We start from the raw sequence: 19,613 nt of genomic DNA on the forward strand, positions 1-19,613 counted from the left end.
TCTCTTAATATCATAGTTTTCATGATAATAGTCAAAAATGAAAAAAAAAAATGGCAAAATTTGTCATTTATGGGCAATAACTCCTATGAGAATTTGTCTAACAGTTTTAACCTATATGGACAATTGGTAGAGCTCAATTATCTGAACATTTTTGCTCCTTTCAGATTTTCTCTATTTATAACGGTTCAAAAAATAATAGACAAAACTTGCATTTTACCCCTATGTTCTATTTTTAGCCATGTCGTCCATGTTGATTGATAGGCCAGGTCATAGGACACATTTTTAAAACTAGATACCCAAATGATGATTGTGGCCAAGTTTGGTTAAATTTGTCTCGGTAGTTTCAGAGGAGAAGATTTTTGTAAAAGATCACAAAAATTAACAAAAAACTGTTAGACTATAAAGGGCAATAACTCGTTAAGGGGTCAATTGACCATTTTAGTCATGTTGACTTATTTGTAGATCTTACATTGCTGAACACTATTGCTGTTTACAGTTTATCTCTATCTATAATAATATTCAAAATAATTACCAAAAACTGCAAAATTTCCTTAAAATTACCAATTCAGGGGCAGCAACCCAACAGCGGGTTGTCTGATGCGTCTGAAAATCTCAGGACAGATAGTTCTTCACCTGATAAATATTTTTACTCTGTCAGATTTGCTCTAAATGCTTTAGTTTCAGAGATATAAGCCAAAACCGGCATTTTACCCACCATGTTCTATTTTAAGCCATGGCGGCCATCTTGGTTGATGGGCGGGGTCATCGGATACATTTTTAAAACTAGATACCCTAAGGATGATTTAGGCCAAATTTGGATTTATTTGGCCCAGTAGTTTCAGAGGAGAAGATTTTTGTAAAAATTAACGGACGACGACGGACGACGGACGCCAAGTGATGAGAAAAGCTCACTTGGCCCTTTTGGGCCAGGTGAGCTAAAAAGGGGAGACGAGGATAAGCACTTAGGAGTTGCAATAAGCATGTGTATCAACTCCAAGGCACTGAGACAAATATCCCGCACGAGAAGAATAATCGGAATCTAAACGGACAACCACAAATGTCACCGAGAAAGGAGTTGTTCTTTTGGAGGAAATTTACCCATACACTTATAACAGATGCATGGTCGGAATAATGAGCTGTCGGAATAATGGGATGTCGGAATAATGGGATGTCGGAGTAATGTTTGTCGGACTAACGGGATGTCACCCGTGCAGTCAAAGTTGTTGTATTCTATATGGAAATAAAATTTGATATTGGAGTGCTTAATAATTGATGTCAGCCAATCAAAATTTCGAGTTCTGATGAAACATACATGTTATGTAATTTTAAGGAATTAAATATTTGATTTCAACAACATTTTATAACTTATGTCGTTAAGAACACGGTCATGTATTCAATAGTCTCCAGAGAAACTTGAAATGCATGTTATGGAAGGAACTCTAGTCTTATCTTGCACACTGAGATAATACCGATGCATATATGGCATACATAAAAAAAAAAAAAAGAAATTCAAACCATTTCTTGGAAATGCAATTGCTCACCCGCATAGTCAGCTATAAAAGGCCCAGAAATCACAAATGTAAAACCATTCAAACGAGAAAACTAACGGCCTAATTAATGTACAAAAAAAAAATATATGTAACACAGCAACAAACGACAACCATTGAATTACAGGCTCCTTACTTGGGACAGGCACATACATACAGAATGTGGCGGCTTAAACATTTTAGCGGGATCCCAACCCTCCCCTAACATGGGACAGTGGTGTAACAGTACAACATAAGAACGAACTATAAAAATCAGTTGAAAAAGATTTAACTCATTAGATGGATACAAATAGAAATACATACATGTATAACAAAAACACGGAGTGGACGTGGCTGGGTACTTGTACATCCCAACAACAAAAAGACACTAAGCATACAGATCTGAGAGTACTCGCAGTTACTGACAGCTAGTTAAAAGCCAATAACAACCAATAAAAAATCATGCATCTAAGACTTAAGGCATGGCAGGGACTAGATTTTTAAATGCATTTTATGGGTCAAAAAGTTTCTAGGTTTTACTATTCATTTTTTTTTTCATTCCTGCAGAAAGTGCCAAAATATTGTTTTTTATTTTAAAATTTCCATTTTAGAAAAAAAGCAACAAGTAGTACCGGCCTCAACTTTGTAAAAAACCGACAGGTTTAAAACTTTGTGTGAAAAGTGAATAAAATATCGGAAATAGATTAGAAACTGTGTCGTCAGGTCAACTTATGATATATGATTGATATTTATTGTTTTGTTGATTTGTTTAATTATATAAAATGTATGTGATCTTTGTAACAAACGCACACCCCATTTTCTTGTTTGTTGTTTATTTTAGTTAGATCAGAAAATATTTCTTTTTTGTACGATTGAAATGATCTAGAAAATAAAGCTGTAGATTTTATTATTGACAACATCAGTGCAGGTTTTGGCAATACAGTTTATCTATGGTTATAGGTATGACGAGTTTTTTTTAACGACCTTGACTACCCATGAGGGTCTTGCACGGTCGGTGGTTATAGGTATTCCTAAATGCGCGCACCGATTGCGTTCTTTTTAATGCCAGACTATAGCTCCTATATTCTGAGCCACAGTGTATAGCCATACTATGTGAAAACATGTTTTAATTCTATTTAATTGATTTTTTCGACATTACTTACTGCTATTGGTGCTATGTTTTCTAAAAAAGAGGGGCGAAAGATACCAGAGGGACATTCAAACTCATAAATCGAAAATAAACTGACAACGCCATGGCTAAAAAAGAAAAAGACAAACAGACATGCAAACAATAGTACACAAAACACAACATATGGCATCCGTCGTGTTGCTCATGTTAGTACAAACCCGGTAATAAGTCTAATTCGGTAGGTCACATTCGTGAAAAGGGAACGGGGTTGTAGTTACGACATAAGGAACATATCCGCTATCATCTGTGAACCGGATATTCCATAACGGTCAACCAATTCGTGATGGCGTCCGTAAAATTTACTAAGGGATGATTTCAACTTCACCATTTGGAACTCTTGGTTTAATAGCTTCCTTGTGAGCAGCAAACCTCTATCAAGGAAATCATGATAGGAAATACAAGCCCGGGAATATCGTATCAATTGGGAGATATATACTCCGAATGCAGGCGCTGCTGAAATGTTGCTACATAGAAATGGAAATTCCACAATTGGGAAGCTGAAATCATCTCTTTTGTCGTAAAGTTTTGTTTTCAACCGACCCTTATTGTCAATTTCTAGATGTAAGTCAAGATATGAGGCAGACTTAACTGTATCTGTTGTATCCTTTATCTCTAGTTAGACTTAAATAACGAACAATTCTCTACATAGACTGCCAAAATGTATCCAAAGGAATTTGCCTTAAATGAATCAAATATTAACGGCCATGGTCGACTGTCCGAGCTTTCCTAGATTTACATATTTTAGTGTAACATGGAAGAAACTGTTTGCAAAAATTTACAACTAAAGGGACGATTTTCCGTTTCCTATATATATTGTTATTTTTTTTAAACGGTGAGGTTTCGTTTGGCCCAAAATCTTACGGTAAAAATATGAAACAATTCAATTGAGAAAACTAACGGCCTAATTCACAAAAAAAATGTTCGATTGCGCAAAACCTTCCCTTACTTGGGACAGTGTTGTAACTGCTAAACACAAGATCAAACTATTCAAAACAACAAACGTAAAACAAAACGAGAAATGGCAATCAACGACAACCACTAAATTACAGGCTACTGACTTGGATCAGGCACACAAAGAATGTGGCGGCTTAAAAATGTTTGCTGGTGCCAAACCCTCCCCCTAACCTTGGACAGTGGTGTAACAGTACAACATAAGAACAAAATATAAAAATCAGTTGAAAAAGGCTTAACTCATCAGATGGATATACATATAAATACATCTGACTAAAACACAGAGTGGACGTGGCAGGGTACTTATACATCCCCACAACAAAAAGACACTAAGTACGGATCTTGAGTACTCACAGTTACTGACAGATAGTCCAAAGCCAATCACAACTAATAATAAAAAAATCATGCATCTAAGATTCAAACATCAATCAGTATGCATCCAACATCCAATGGATCTAGTGTAAAGACGTCATTAACAGTCAAAGAAAAACATGACCTTGTTTTTTTTTAAATTAGGCCGTTAGTTTTCTCAATTGAATAGTTTCATATTTTTCATGTCGGGGCCTTTTATACCTAACCATACGGTATGAGTTTTTCTCATTGTTGAAGGCCGTATTGTTGCCTATAACTGCTTACATCCACTTCATTTGAACTTTGGTGAATAGTTGTCTCATTGCCAATCATACCACATCTCCTTAATTTTATAGTTAAAAGCACTGAAAGATTAGTAGTAGAACACTTACAAGAGACTGAGAATAAGCGATATTTTTTGGTGTAGTTTACGTAACCAATACATAGTGGGGACCTCCAAATAGTTAGAGGAGGCCATCAGCTGAGCAAATCTGATTAAAATTCAGACCTATATTAACTCGCCTGCTCGTAAATATGAGCATAACGAAATCAGATGTCTATATTTTAATTCGATTGCAGCTGAGCTGTGGTAGTGACATTGTTTCAATGATGCAAAGATTTGTTTTAGAAATTTGGCTTTTCCTGTAGAAAACTTATTATAAACGGGATATAACATCCTAATTTTTATGGTGATGTTGTTTATAGAACCCATCAATTTAGATAGCATCCATGTGAACTTCTCGGTCCTTTAAATGATTTTATTCTAATAGGTTGTCAATTTAACACTGAAAAACATCTTTGGATATTGTTATTTTCGGTAAAAACATTGATTTTATCAATTTATTAAAACACAACTAAATAATATTGCTTAACAGCTATAAACAGTTACGGCCATACCTATATTTTGGCCTTTTGTACAAGATCATGTTTACTGGTTGATAATTTAGTGTTAAATACCTGATGTTTTTGATTAGTTTTATTGGATTTAAACTATATTCTTCAGTATAGCTGCGAGAACTCATGTCGGTACTATGTTTGTGTCTTAAGTCCTTTTGTTTGTTGTTTTTGTCGAGCCTTCGACTTTTGTCGAAAAAGCGAGACATAGCGATCCTACATTCCGTCGGCGTCGTCGTCGTCGTCGTCGTCGGCGGCGGCGTCCACAAATATTCACTCTGTGGTTAAAGTTTTTGAAATTTTAATAACTTTCTTAAACTATCCTGGATTTCTACCAAACTTGGACAGAGGCTTGTTTATGATCATAAGAAAGTATCCAGAAGTAAATTTTGTAAAAAAAAAATCCAGTTTTTCCGTATTTTACTTATAAATGGACTTAGTTTTTCTGCCAGTTAACATTACATTCACTCTGTGGTTAAAGTTTTTAAAATTTTAATAACTTTCTTAAACTATCCTGGATTTGTACCAAACTTGGACATAAGATAGTATCCAGAAGTAAATTGATGTTAAAAAAAAAAATCCTGTTTTTCCGTATTTTACTTATAAATGGACTTAGTTTTTCTGCCAGTTAACATTACATTCACTCTGTGGTTAGAGTTTTTTAAATATTAATAACTTTCTTAAACTATCCTGGATTTGTACCAAACTTGGACAGAAGCTTGTTTATGATCATAATATAGTATCCAGCAGTAAATTTTGTAAAAAAAAATCCTGTTTTTCCTTTTATTACTTATAAATGGACTTAGTGTTTCTGCCAGTTAACATTACATTCACTCTGTGGTTAAAGTTTTTAAAATTTTAATAACTTTCTTAAACTATCCAAGAATTTTACCAAACTTGGACAGAAGCTTGTTTATGATAAAAGCTAGTATCTAGAAGGAAATTTTGTAAAAATGTATTTCCTGTTTTTCCGTATATTACTTATAAATGGACTTAGTTTTTCTTCCAGTTAACATTACATACAGTCTGCAGTTAAAGTTTTTAAAACATTTATTAGATTCATAAACCATCCTGGATTTTTACCAAACTTGGACAGAAGCTTCTTACAATCAAAAGATAGTATCTAGAGGAAAAGTTTTAATAATTTTTCCCCATTTTTGTTGTAATAGCGATCCTACATTCCGTCGTCGTCTAAATTAAGGGATAAATCATCAAACAATGTAAAAATTATCTTCTTTATCATTTGTTCATTCAATCAATTTATGTTTCAACTCTTTTATAAATCTATAGATTTGATTCCATACTGTATTCATTTTTACAAGCATAACTTTTTTCATACATTTCAAACGTTTTATTTCATTAACTGTAAATCTATTATGTGCATTCCCCTATCACACTGAAAACATAGATAACAGCAAAAGTAGGCGAGACACTGGGTTCCGCGGAACCCTTACGAATTTTTTTTTTGGTGTGTGTATTTTGTTTCGATCTAACGAGTCAAACCTTTATCATTTGATTTTATAGATTGTTCTTATCTTGTGCTGTTGTACCACTGTCCTAGGTTAGAGGAACGCAATCATGCATGGCCCCGCCACATTCTATATGCGTCTGTCCCACGATAGGAGTCTGTAATTAAGTGGCTGTCGTTTGTTGCATATTACAGTTTTTTTTTTATAATTTTGTACATAACTCAGGCAGTACGTTTTCTCGTTTGAATTGTTTTACATTTTGTACGTCGGGACCGTTGATTGCTTGCTATATGCGGTATGGATTTTGTTCATTGTTAATTGATGGCCGTACGGTGATATATAGATGCTTACTTCTATGCAATTTGCATAGTCTTTGATGGGAAGTTGGCCCATTGGCAATCGATTATATCACATCTTATTTTCATAAGGTTTTTAATTTATTAATGAATCAAGACTATTTAATGTATGATTTGGGCATGCAAATGAATCGTTCAAATAATGTGTCCAAGTCTGCTTTTATAGTGATTAAGATTGTAACACAATGTTGACTGCTGTACCCCTATTTTTGACATTTTTACCTATTATGTCTGTTTGATTTGTTCACACATCGTTGTCAATATAATGGAATTTGATGCGACTGTCATACAAGTGAGAGGTTTAGCTAGCTATTAAACCAGGTTTAATCCACAATTTTCTACATAAGAAAATGCCTGTACCAAGTCAGGAATATGACAGTTGTTATCTATTCGTTTGATGTGTTTGAGCTTTCGATTTTGCCATTTGATTAGGGACTTTCCGTTTTGAATTTTCCTCGGAGTTCAGTATTTTTGTGATTTTACTTTAAAATCTTGTGTGTTTATATATGCATGTTCAGTGTTGTCTGATCAACGGTTTACATTTATCATTCAGCATCTCCTTGCATTCATACAAAGAAAAGAAGAATAAATGCAGATGAATAATGTAATTGATATTAAAGTTAGTGAAGAATTTTCACCGTTTCCCCCTAAATATGCATGAAATATTTACCACTGGACGTTAAACAAATAACAACAACCAATTAATCATTCAAGTACTGTCACAGTGTGTATTATCCTATTCTCATTATCTGGGACTTAACATTGACACCAGTTGTTATTTCGTAAAAGCTTAATTTTATCTGGCACTAACATTGGCACCAGTTGTTATTTCCTAAAAGCTTAGTCAAAATTATCCCAAAAAGTCAATATTTCTATCGAGTTGATTCATCTATTATGAGTAAGAAGTCATGAATTCTCTTATAACATAAAACATATAACAAAAATTAAACATATTGCAATTCGGAGCCCTTGTGGGGCATACAGATACATGCATTTTATAAGAGTAGAATGGTCCAAATAGAGATATTAGTAATAATATAAACTATATGTTCTGACATATGATGTTATTTTAGTAGTTATATTTAAAGGTTTAAGTACAGTTTAAATCTTTTGTATGATGTCATGATACAAAATGTTTTCAGAAATAAATAGTTTTGACATAGTTGAACAGTTTTATTTGTGATTTGTTGACGTTCATTGGCATAGAGTGGACATTCGAGCATAAAATGTTGTTCATTCTCAACTTCGGAATTGCTCATATCATATATTCCAAGAGAATATTGCAGATGACTTGAACGTAAAGTCAAAATCTGACCCTAAAAACTTATGGAAACAATTAAATAGTATTGGGAAACCAAAGTCAAGTAATAAAAGCCCAGAAGGTATTGAACAATTTCTTGAATATTTTGAAAAATTTAATTTGTCTAATGAGGAGGCAGACTATCCAGGTATTGATTTTAATAAAGTGCCACCAGAGAATATTGGTCGAATTCTGAATTCTGATATTACAGAAGAAGAAATTTTAAAAGTGATTAAAAATCTTAAAAATAACAAAGCTGCTGGGTTTGATGGTAAAGTCAATGAACATATAAAATCAACTGTTCCTCTGATGTTGCCTTTTTATTACAAAATTTTTTAATATTGTGCTAAACACTGGAAAGATTCCTTCAGTTTGGTCAAAAGGTGTGATTAAACCTTTTTTACAATAATAAAGGTGACAAATGTGACTCCAATTATCATAGACCCATTACACTAGTTTCATGTCTTGGAAAAACCTTCACAGCTGTTTTAAATGGAAGACTAAGAGAATTATCGGATGAAATTGAATTGATATCAGAAGCTCAAACAGGTTTTAGGCAAGGGTATAGCACATTAGATAATATATTCGTTCTGTATTCCCTGATATCTATTTACCAATCGTTTGGGGAAAAACTTTATTGTACTTTTGTAGAATTTTCTAAGGCTTTTGACACTATATCGCGCTCCCATGCATTGTGGGTCAAATTACAAAAATCAGAAATCACAGGTAAAGTGTTTAAAGTTCATTATCTCTATAACGATGTCAAATCGTGTATTAAAGACGGAGACGAGCTTTCGTCATTCTTAACTGCATGCGATATAGGAGTTGGGCAAGGAGAAAACCTTTCACCCTTTCTATTTGCACTGTACCTAAATGATCTTGAATGCTTCTCTTTAGAAAACGATGTTCCCCACTTGCAAAGCCTCGAGACAAAATCTCATGAAAATTTTCTATCTATCTAAAATTATTTTTTGTTGTATGCAGATGATACTATTATTTTATCAGAAACACCCGAATCAATACAAGAAGCTCTATTAGCATTCGAAAAGTATTGTGTACAATGGAAATTAAAAAATAAATCTTTCAAAAACGAAGATTGTTACCTTTCGCAAGAAGAAAACCAGAATACAACCAGTTTTCATACATTTTGGCGAAGAATTAGAAAACCATAATTCTTATTCATATCTTGGTGTCACTTTTAGCTATAATGGTTCATTTGTAAAGGCGAAACAAATTGCAGATAACCATGCGACTATAAGGCGCTATTTGGCCTTTACAGGAAATTGCGAAATGTCTCTTTACCAATAGAATTACAACTAAGACTTTTTGATACCCTAGTACTGCCAGTTCTTATCTACGGCTGTGAGGTGTGGGGTTTTGAAAACACTTATATTTTAGAAAAGATACATCTACAGTTTTGTAGAAATATCCTAGGTGTTAGAACAACAACTCCAAATTTCATGATTTATGGTGAGCTTTGTCGATGTCCGATCGATATCATAATTAAAATTAGAATAGTTAATTTTTGGAACCGAATTATTTGCAATAATCATAAACTTTCTTCCATTTTGTACCATACAATGTTCAAATTGAACGAATCCGGATTGCATAAGTTTAAATGGATTGAACATGTTAAATCCATATTTGACAATACTGGATTTAGCTTTTTAAGGAATATTCAATCAAAGCAAGATCCAATTCAGATAAAAACGAATATTAACAGACGAATTCATCCAACAGTGGCACAGTCAAATCCAAAACTCAGCGAGGGGGGAATATTATGGTCTTTTCAAAATCGACTTTGGCTTAGAAATATATTTATTAAGACTCTTATTTGCGGATCGTAAAAATATAACTAAACTGCGATGCTGCAATCTTTTAAAAAATACTAATAGAAACAGGAAGATGGAAGGGAATTCCTAGAGATGAAAGATAGTGTCATCTCTGCTCCTTGTCAATTGGAAATGAGTTTCACTATCTATTTCAGTGCCAGTCTGTTATTGTTCAAAATATAAGAAATAAGCATGCATATATTTCAGAATATTACCACAGGTATCCATGAGTTGAGAAAATGAATTCAGGACTGCTTTCACTTTGCCATATTAAAGTTATGAAGAACTTATCACTTTACCTTAACAAATTAGTTAAAATATTGTAATTATACTCTAAATTATATGATTTTGTTAACATTGTTCTGTAGCAACCATTAATATGATCATATGTATTTTGCCTCTTGTTACACATGTATATATGTGTCTGAGTGTTTCAAAATAAAGTATTTTATTATATTATTATGATAGTGTACAATGAGTGCATAAAATCGATCTTCTCTTTTCAGCGGCACTTATTGTTCATTTATTTTCTTTTTTTCGTATGGCCCAGTTTCTATACGAAGTTGGTGGGCAATTAATCTAAATTTGATTATAAAAAATAAGATACTTAAATAGGCTTCTCTTCGGAAGCTAGTTTTTAAACAATAAAATGTGGTAAGTTTACCAGAGTCCAAGCCCGACTCTTTTTGGTGTTCCCAAAATTTTAGAAAATTTTTTCTCAGGTTTTTATATCTTATGAAAATGACGTTATATTCATAGTTCTTCAGATTCGTTTTATCAAATGTTTCGATAAGCTGGTACTCTTCTGACTATACTACACTTTGTTCATATGTGGTTATAAAGTCTATTTCTCAGATACTATAAGCAATAGGTTACATGTATCGTATCGTAAATACAAGCGGATTCCAGTTTAATGTTTGATAGTCTAAATCATAATTTCCGTACGTCATCCCCTAAAGATTTTCTGAATTAAAGCTCAATTTTTTAAACGCAAGTAACAATACATCACTTGCTCCACATTTCACAGAAAATTACAACTATTTTGGTGTTAAAAAATCATTTCTTGCTCCTGAAAACAAAAATTTTGAATAAAATTTAAATAAGACTTCACACCATAAAATTCCTCGTACCACTTGCTAAAATATTGATTTAGGGGATCACAGACTCTGGCTCACTCCAATTTTTGGACATAAACTCACAAAGAAAAGTATTCAATTTGAAGTTGCCATGTCCACTATAATATTTTAAAACTTTAATGTGTCAGAGTATATATGTCTCTGAATGTTTGTAGTGAAAATTATGAGAAAAAAATGAATCGTATATCAATATTAGTTTCTATCTATGCGTACCTTTTATAAATATTTATTTTTTTATTTTTAGATATATGTTATTTTATTTACATTGACTAACTCTCAGGGGAAAATAGTCTTTTGTGGATTTTTCTAATTCCGGAAACGGTAATCATATGAAATCCGGTTTCGGTTAGTATAGTCTCCCTTAAAACTTCCTTATTTGGAACGAAGATCAGATTCAAGATGGCGACAGGTGCTACCAGAAAAATAATCGTAAGTGTCGAGCCCAAAATAAACGATTTGATACCGACATTTTGTCTGATATTCAATTCCAATACGATTGTTTCAAGTAAGAGAATGTAGAAGATGTAAATCTTAACTTATGATTAACCCAAGCCACGTCATTTGACCTTAAATTTGAATTGAAATGTTACCCAGGCCATGTCGCAGCAAAATAGAAGCTGCTTTCAATATGCACTGATAATCGTTCCATGACTATATAACTAAGTTTGTAATGACAATTAACAACCTTAAATAACCGCAAACGAATTTACAATAAATCTTTGCGGACGATGTTGTGAAACAGTCTTACAGGATTGTGTTTTGAAATGGGAAGTAAAAAAGAATGCAGACAGGACAAAATTGTGTTTTACATTCAACAGATAATTTTTATATTTAAGAAGTATATTGGAAGAATAATGAGACTTATTTTGTTTCAATGATGTTGAAAAATCACATTTAGTGTACAGAAGATGTATGTACATTTCATAAAAAATTAACATTTTTGATAATCCTTAGTTATATTTTACATGTTTTACTTTGTTGGTTGATTTTTGTAAAAATGCCACATATGTAACAATTATTTATCATCAGCATTCTTGATTGTATATTTTATACTTACAGAGCTCCAGATAAGAATTCACAAATTGGGGTTTTTACCCACCATTTTTTTTATGTAATTGGGTAATAAAGTTTTTTAATTGCATTATCAATTCCAATTCACCCCTCAAGCAAATATCAAATTGGGTTTTTCACCACCAAGCTCCTTAATGTATTGGGTTTTTTCATCAACACTATATTGAATATTTAGGCATGTTATAATCACATTATATCAACCCCAGATGTGTTTCCATCTTAAATGTGTTTCTTTCTTTGTATATGTGACTAGCTGTTTTATTTGGTTTATTCACTGATGAGCAATTGTACGTTTAATTTGTGTCCCGTTTTAAACGTTCTGTCAGTTTTGTATTTTCTCAAAACTTATGTAAACTGCAGCTGGTGTCACTAGTTGGACAGTAACTAATTGCCTTTCTAGATCCCATATGATCACCCTACAGTTTATAGTTGGGGTAGGTGTGGCTAAGTGTTTAGATTTTTATGTAATACATGTGAAATTTAGGTGCTGTAAGAAAGTTTTGCCAGTCCTTTCACCTATTTGCCAGATCTACTTTTTAATAAAAATAAAAAAGTAGTTCCCAGATTTAAGATATACCCCAAAACCTTGAGATTTATAGGGTGGTTTAATGATGGAGACCACATTCAACTTAAATTTACAAATAATTCTGCAACATCAAGTAAATAAATGACAATGTTATACTGCACATGCCAATAAGACAACTATCTTAAGCATCCAGAACAATTAGACCAAAACAAAGAAAGTGTCAAGCTGTATAATTTGACGTAAAAAACGGATATGTGTATTCATTCATCAACTAAAATGAAAAATAATAATATATAAACTGTTTTTGTTTAATTCAATTTACATAAATCTGGGTTAAGTTGTCCCTTATCAGAACTTTTGGTTTCCGATGCTTTCCAACTACGTATCATGTCATAATTGATTTGGCCTTTCACTTTTTCCAACTGATTTCGTTTTTGACGAAACCCCGTGTTTATCGTTCTATAGCAATGTTCTCGTTAAGGTACGCAAACACGCCCGTGGGTTCAATGGACGCTTCTCAAAATCACTAGCTGAGTCTTGTTATCATCATAACTTTCCCTCAGCTATCAAAAAGAAGCCGAAAACATGCTTCTATTCAATATTTTTATCGGACATTTACTTTCGTTTTAATTCATTGTATGTTATGATAAATCCCGAGCAGTTCGAAAAAATATGACAGCATGTCACACGCTAATTGGATAAACTCCGAGAAGATCGAAATGTTTTCATAAACACGTGTACCTTTTGAGCAACGGAAAATTCCAACAGGGACCCATTACAGCTACTTGATGCAGGGCTCTATTTTAAGAACGAAAGGACATTTCCAATTATAAATATTATAAAAATAGATTTACGCGACGACTGTAATCAGATAAGGGTAAATAACGCAAACGATAGCGAATAAAAGCGTTAAGAACTCATGGTTTTGGCATATAATTGGGTTTTCCTTTGAATTAATTGGGTTATTGAACCTTGCAATCGGCAATTGCATTGGGTTTTTAATTATTTGTATTGCGTGATCACGCAAATACGCAGCTTATCTGGAGCTCTGTACTTAAAAGCTGTAATCGACGATTTATCTTTCCAGAAAAAGTTTTTTTTATTATCACCCTTACTAAGAAATTGGTCAGCTGGTCATGCATTATTTATGCATTCAGAACTATATCACCTGTACATGTGTATTCTCTTAACGTTAATTTAATTTAGATATCAACAGTAAGAAAGCTGAGTGATCTGACATCTGGACTGACAGAATAGTTGGTGATACTTGTAAAATGAAAATATAATCAAACAGCTGATTTATGTTTACATAATATTCAATCCATGCATCCTAAAATTATTACTCGGACAATCGCCTGGTTTCCCTTTAAATGATCATATTTAAAAATTTGTAAAGGTACAAATGGTTATTGTCCTTATTAGATTCAAATGTGAACTTTTTATTTTGTACTCAGTTGCTTAACCCTTTCGCCGACGAAACCTGGTTTCACGCTTTAGACAGCTGACAATGAGTCCCGGTTTACTGGGATCGGAATACCTCTTTTATATTTCCCGCTGAAAAACATTGCGAACACAGGTTATCTCTCTTAGTTTAATGCCCGGATGAAAGTGTAAACATGGCACTTCCCTTTGTTGAAAACCATGTCAAAATCAAATGAAATTTACGGAATTTACTGGAATTTGAAATAAGGGTACATTTTTTTTGGAAGAATTGAAGCCAGACTAGTATACTTTTAAATGCCGTTGGAATGGACATCGTTCAGTGTAAGGCATTTCTACAACCTCGTTAAAATTTTCAAACTTTTGCCGTTTTCTGACTAAAAATTTATCAAAACATTAACAAAACTGTGTCCATGGTGTAAGTGAATAAAATAAAGAGATAGATAACTACAGACAAGTTTTTATTGATATCTAATATGAAGATCTCCCACTTGTGTCCAAATAGACAGGGAAGCCATTGTCTCGGAGTAGCTTCTGTCAGGGCGGCTATTGGTGAAAGGGTTAAAAACATTTATACGATCAAACACATTATGGAATTCCAAAACATTTTTTTTTTACACAAAAAGGGCAGTTCGTCAACATTGTCCAGAAAATGTGGCAAGGCGCCATGACATCCAAAACCCTCCTGTAGGAAACACTAAAAAATAAGGGCAGGGACCTTGGGGTGATACTTGACATTTACAGTATGTAAGAAATGATTCTTTCATGTCATGTCTATACTCATTTTAACATGGGTACTAAGGCATTATATTTGTCAATATCTTTATACTGAGTGTCAGCGAGGTGTAAAATGTTGACAAATATAATGCCTACCCATGTTAGAATGAGCAAAGAGCATGGCATGATAGAAATTATTTCGATTCTAATAGGAAAATTTAGAACTTTGGTAGTTTGAAGCAAACCTATAATACACGTTCGAAAGGCAGCCATTTTTATTTTATGAAGCCAAAACGTTATGGAAAATCAACTGTTTCACGATAAAAAATTAATAGGTTTATGTAAACTTACTTTTAGAAATATTTGATTTAATTTCCTAGCGAGGAACACCAACACAAATGTCCATTTTGATCTCCGGCGTTATTAAAAAAACAACTGACGTCACAATTTCAATTGTGACGTCAATCACGTGCAGCCCATGTTTTATTTGAATTAGAACATGGCTTTGTTTCCAAAGTGAAGGAAGAACATCATATTAGAATTAATGGTAATATCCCCCACAAACAATGTTTTGGTGGTGACTATTGCAAACTATGGGAATCACCCTGTCGTCTGTTTTTGTACCTTGTTATCCCAAATCCTCATAAACAGCTAGACATATATTAATCATGTTAATTGAACTTTACACAGTTGTAACACACTACCTTTGTATGTGCATTAAGGAATATTGTTCTGGTCCTACAGTCTACATTGTACATACATGTATTAAAAGGGAAACAATTGAAACTTATTTCCATATTGCAACATGTTGTCTCTCGTAAGCCAACTCCTTCTAAATGGCTAAGATGAATATTGTTAAAACTTATGGGTCATACTTGTTAAGGGGATATATAATTGAACTTACTTACTGTGGAATCATTATTATCTGTTGGATGCCAAGTTTTCGTGGATTTTGTGGATACAGGTGACAATGTTCAATTAGTACCAATTTTCTATAGGATTGTACGCTGCGTAACACCATGTATGCAGACTTTTGTAAAACCATGAAATCAAATTTCAATGAAAAAACAATTTTTCCATAATATACGAAAATTGGTACCCATGATAATCAATGAATCGACAGTTACACGAACTTCAATAATGCAATGTCTGGTAACCATGGTAACAGCCTCTGGTAAGTCCAAGAAAAAATACGTGTGTAACCATCTCAAAAAAAGGTTGGTCGGTTGGCAAAACTTTCTTTTTTGTTTTACATACTTTGAAATAGCCTTATCTGGTTCCGGAATCAGATCAGGTATTGCATTTACATTTTTTGTACCTACAATGTATATTTCTGGTAAAGCGGCTAACTGTCGAAGTTGTTTTTGTTAGTTGGAAATGATTTTACCCCGTCTTTTACACAATACTTGTTGACATTTTTTGGGTATTGAGTTAGCGATTGAACAAAAAGAACATCACATATTTTATGGCCCTGTTTGATTTTTTTTTTATCAATATACAATTGTATACAAACAATATATCACAGGGAAAAAAAAACTCAATTAGCCGCTGGACTGATAATTAGAATTATTTAGAAGTCCAAGTCAGAATTTAGGACCATCGGGACCAATGAATACTGGATCCCAGTTAACTTACTTACACACAGTTTACCTGTACAAATTGACATGTTTATAATTAGTGTTGGGCAATTTAACAAACAAAAAATCTATTTTTGGAAATAATCGTGGGCGGATGTACCTACAATGTATATACATGTACATATGTATGATAAATTGATCATAATTATTTTTAGAGATGTTTGTTTTTTGACTATATATAGCTACAGTAAAGAAAATAAAAAGTTGAACTCTCAAGAGGTCATAGTGACCATCATGTGACAGCTGTCATGGGATGATGAAAAAGATGGGATGGAACTTAGAAATTTTCATACATATGTACAATTTAGTAGTGACTAGTCAAGTCTTGTATTTTTGGTATCCAACAGTTATTTCATCATGCATACATACTGTAAATTCTGAAATTAATGCGAGGTTTTTATTATTGCAAATAATCATGATAGTGCGACTGGGTGAGTATAGCAATAATAAGAACTCGCATTCTGATATCTGATGCATATATCTGTGTGCATATTTTCCTGAAATCGCAATAATTAATCTCGCATTTACATGTATGTCCATTCTTCAAAAATCGCAATAATAAATGCACGCAATAATTTCTGAATTTACAGTATACAAAATTTCAGAAGCTCACGTAAAATTTTAGGAGATTCAGATTGATAGGCTTTTGGCAATTTCAATTCCTTAATATACATTGTAGTAATAATGTATTGCCATACTTTTTAAATTAACTAACAAATGGAAAATATAAATATTAAATTTTTTTAATTTTTTTTCATTTATCACTTGTTTAATTTATTTTGCTAAATAATATTATTTGAGGGTCTAGATGAGGGTATCAATTCTGTATTCTTTAATAATTTGTAAACCATTTTTCCCTGTTCTTTATAAATTTAGTCCTTTATACTTTTGACCTTTATTCTACACCTTTAGTCCTTTATTCTGCACCTTTTGCCCTTTATTCTGCACCTTTAGTCCATTATTCTGCTCCTTTTGTCCTTTATTCTGCACCCTTTGCCCATTATTCTGCTCCTTTTGTCCTTTATTCTGCACCTTTAGTCCTTTATTCTGCACCCTTTGCCCATTATTCTGCATCTTTTGCCCTTTATTCTGCACCTTTAGTCCATTATTCTGCACCTTTTGCCCTTTATTCTGCACCTTTTGTCCTTTATTCTGCACCTTTAGTCCATTATTCTGCACCTTTTGCCCATTATTCTGCACCTTTAGTCCATTATTCTGCACCTTTTGCCCATTATTCTGCACCCTTTACCCAGTATTCTGCACCTTTAGTCCCATTATTCCTTATTATGAAAAACACTACTACCAGACACTCTTCTATGTCAGGTGACTGTCCTTTAAAGGTGTTAAGTCATAAGGAAAGGAAATTTAAGTTCAAATTAATACTGAACTTTGACTTCACACTTTGAATTTAGTTACTCTATCATTGAAACCAAAACATGTAAGCACCATCTAGCCTTCAAAGAATTATAAATATATATATATATATATATGATGACCAATCATCATGATCAGAGATAATAGATAAATGGAATTAATATACATGATATACATGTATCTTTCTGAATCAAATTAAAGATAACCAAGGTTCTCATAAAAGATTTTTGGCCATGACAGGTCCAATGGGCAACAGTGAAAAGATGAAATGTAATATTGCTCTATATTTATTATTTCAGTCCACAGCAAGTAAATGACATCAAATTTAGATTTCTTTTTAAACTTTTGATATAAAATTATGAAATATACTTGTATTTATTTGTTATCGATTCTCTGTCAGTCAATCAAGTTTATGTTGTTTACATCTTAACAATTCAATAGGGTGATTGTTTGGCATGTATTTTCCCATTTAGCGAAAATTATACACAGTGAAAATTTAACCTGCCCATTTTGTCATCAAATCGTGAAAAAAACCTGATATACGGTATATGTGCTCAGTTGATCAGTCCAAACAGACTTTCACGAGTCCAGAACTCCTGAACTCTTCTTAGTGAGAACCCTTGATAACACGTTCTGAAACATTTAACTAAATGAATATCTATATCCCTGAAGTTTTAACCAATTGATGCTGATAAAAATCTGAACATGTTCATGAAAGATATTTGAACAGTACATGTATGCATATACACAGGTTGATTCAGTTAAAATCATTCTTGGTGGTCATTTTTCAGAGCTAGTAAAGCTGGTGATTTTGTAAGAATCACTGAAATATTTTTACGTATTTTCAAAGGGCCATGCCAAAAAAATTGTTGGTTTTCCCTAAATAACAAGAATTTTTTAAAATGGCGTTTTAAACTATATTTGATAAAATTATGAAAAGAAAAATAGGGTTAGTGGGAAAAATTTTTAATGACACTACATGGATAAAACAAGAGGATTCCAATTATCTGACAAAAAGTGAAAAACAAAATCAGCGACATCCTTAAGACCATTATTAATGATGCTTTGATTATCTGAAAATTTCTTTAAAAAATGTTTCATTTATCATTAAATAGCTTATATAAATAATATCACAATGTAGATCAAGATATAATGTCAAGTTTTTTTTCAAAAAATATATATTAAATGAAATAAAAAGCTTACCAGCCTGTTGACACCTTAAAATTTTTTGTGTTTGGGGAAACCAACATTCAATTTTCAATGGCCTAGGTATAAAATTGTACATTTACAACTGTTTATGATGAAAAGATTATAGATGGAAGTGTTATCACCTTCAATCACCCTGTTTCTCAGAGATTCACTCACAGTCATTGACTGTTGGGGTGAGTTTATACAGAATCCCCTTAAATGCACTGTGTAGTGTAATCTGCAGGCAAAGTAAATTATTTTACTGAACCGTTGGAGATGAAAATTTTCATTTTGTATGTACATTGTACATCATCATTGTTATTTTTAAGATGTTTATTTATTGTTTGAGTCATGAGAAATCGTTTCACCCTCAAGTGGTCATTTGTTTGTGACCATCACATGAAGATGAAAAATGTATCATGTACATGTATTTACAAAGTACATATAGATCTTACAGGACTTGGGACTTTGAAATATATAGCATAGTTTCTTTGCTTTTATATGGGCATTATAAGCCACAAAAATGTTTGTTAATTTAAAGGTTAAAATTTGACACAAGTAATTTCTTGAAGGAGAGTGTCACTTGATAAAGAGAGGCCACAAATTGAATATTTAGAACAGAAATACATTTGTGCAACACCAAAAGAAAATTTAAA

General features: G+C 32.7%; 1 protein-coding gene across 7 annotated transcripts in view; it reads left to right on the forward strand.

The window, feature by feature from the left end:
• Positions 1–19,613, forward strand: part of LOC127704151 (rho GTPase-activating protein 190-like) — a 253,363-nt gene that overhangs the window by 145,283 nt on the left and 88,467 nt on the right. For 6 of the 7 annotated variants that reach the window (XM_052208041.1, XM_052208043.1, XM_052208045.1 and 3 more), the window contains exon 1: positions 11,372–11,433. The exons of the other annotated variant lie outside the window; for it this stretch is intronic. The gene's annotated coding sequence lies outside the window, so the exon portion shown is untranslated. Of the gene's footprint in view, positions 1–11,371; positions 11,434–19,613 lie in introns of those variants that run through there. 7 annotated transcript variants of the gene reach the window in all.

Source organism: Mytilus californianus, unplaced genomic scaffold, assembly GCF_021869535.1.
Source record: "Mytilus californianus isolate M0D057914Y unplaced genomic scaffold, xbMytCali1.0.p SCAF_6, whole genome shotgun sequence".
In the NCBI taxonomy this organism is placed as follows: Eukaryota; Metazoa; Mollusca; class Bivalvia; order Mytilida; family Mytilidae; genus Mytilus; species Mytilus californianus.